This window comes from Pseudomyrmex gracilis, unplaced genomic scaffold (genome assembly GCF_002006095.1).
Source record: "Pseudomyrmex gracilis isolate BER0280 unplaced genomic scaffold, ASM200609v1 scaffold_358, whole genome shotgun sequence".
Classification (NCBI taxonomy): Eukaryota; Metazoa; Arthropoda; class Insecta; order Hymenoptera; family Formicidae; genus Pseudomyrmex; species Pseudomyrmex gracilis.
The window spans coordinates 3,972-5,768 of NW_018020942.1; the positions used below are offsets into that span (position 1 = coordinate 3,972).

General features: G+C 40.2%; 1 long non-coding RNA gene across 1 annotated transcript; it reads right to left on the reverse strand.

The window, feature by feature from the left end:
- Positions 1–948: 948 nt before the first annotated feature.
- LOC109860283 lies at positions 949–1,442 on the reverse strand. Its single transcript, XR_002250803.1, has 3 exons — positions 1,396–1,442; positions 1,111–1,277; positions 949–1,027 (listed from the first exon to the last, which is right to left on the reverse strand). It is a non-coding gene; the product is annotated as an uncharacterized LOC109860283 (long non-coding RNA).
- Positions 1,443–1,797: the final 355 nt, after the last annotated feature.

Below are 1,797 nucleotides of genomic sequence, written 5' to 3' on the forward strand. Positions count from 1 at the left end.
GGTTAGATTTTTCGGGGAGGGAGTGCAGGGGAAGGGGCGGAGCCTCTCCCCCGCCCACATATGTACTATATCTGTGTGATATAAACGAAATATTTACTTCGCAAATGTAATAATAACGACTATGTGTAATCGGGATCTGTAGAAAAGTTTTCTGTGCAAACGGGATCTGTGCAACTGTTGATCTGCGCAAAAGAAATCTGTGCTATCGGTGCCCTGCCCTTCGCAACGCATCAAGAAGAGCAATTTTCTTTCTCTCAAGGAAACGGCGTACCAATTTGCGGCGCAACTGCGGCATCGCAATTGTCCACGTATTGTGCGATTGCGTGTTATACAGGATGTCTGAAAATATGAAACATGTAAATACACGATTTTACATTATCTTTTATCTTAAATATAAATATAACTGCAAAATTATTGTCAAATATTGCGTACTTTCGCGGCTTTCGGTGATATTACCGATACTTATACCTGTTTACATAGATCGATGCACTGGAGCTGTGATCTATCAATTTTTGCCCCGACAGACTGAGAAAGAGAAAGTGCATCGTCAGACACACGGCCGTTACCGCGAATCTAAATGCCTCCGCAGGTTGATCAAAAAATTTACCACTGCCTAATTAAAAATTAATCACAACAATAAGTCACTCAACAAGTCATTCCGTATAACGAGAAAACGCAATCCTTTCAGAGGTGTGTGTGATCTCAAGCTCAGTAGTTAATCATTATCTTCAAACAATTTAACATTTATTATATCATACTATTGTAATATGTTTAATTTTTGCTTATAGAAAAAAATAACCGAAAATTACCGTGTCAACAAAACAATTGCAATTCTTTGCCATACTGATTTCGTGAGTATTCGAAGTTTATTCTTACATTATAATTTCCAATGTACGTGTAATACTCGTATTTTTCATTAACATTTTATATTCTTGTACAAATTTGCATTCCGCTAAATGTCATAACTGTCGCGTTCAATATTGTAAGCAGAGACATGCTGTACGAGGACGTCAAGAATTCAGCAAATCTATAGAGAGTGTATTATATTCATTGAAGTTTATATAACAGACCAATTTTTAATAGTCTATTTTTTCACTCAAGTTCTCTTACATGATATAAGTCTGCTATTAAAACAAGAAAGTGATCCTTGTGTAACATTTACTGCAACATTCTCTATGGCGCTGTCGCTAATCTCCCGATAACATTTGCCGTCTTCGTGTAGCGAACAAACATTGATATCGAGATTGTCATCTCGTTTCACATTTTCTAGCTGATATCTGCAGAAAATATCAAGTTGATAAAGCTTCTAAATTACTTACAAACTGTCGCACATTCGAGTTACAATGATGGTAAAATGCACATAAATGTGTAATTGTTTTATTTTCACGTACGTACCCTACGGCATGAAAAAGACCGCAAACACGTGTTGCACATCAACCCTGGCTAGTACGGTGCCGACCTGAAGCAGAGATGCCAGTTTGCGGACGCTAGCAACATGCAGCAGCAAGTGGAGGGGATACGCACACAAGCGAGCAGCCACTCGCCGAGGCGCTGAGCGCACACGTACACGGCTGTTCGCCTGTGTGCGTTTCGTCTGTGTATCCCTTCTACTTGCTGAGCATGCTGCTAGCGTCCTCAAACTGGCATCTCTGACCTGAAGCTCAATGTTACGGTGCAGACAATATAGTAGCCTCTCTCTCCAGCTGCTTTGTGCGCATGCGGTGAACATTCAAGCACGCTTGCGCATTTCTCTTTCTCGCGTTCTTTCTCTCACTTTCTAATGCTTTGTCTCGCTCG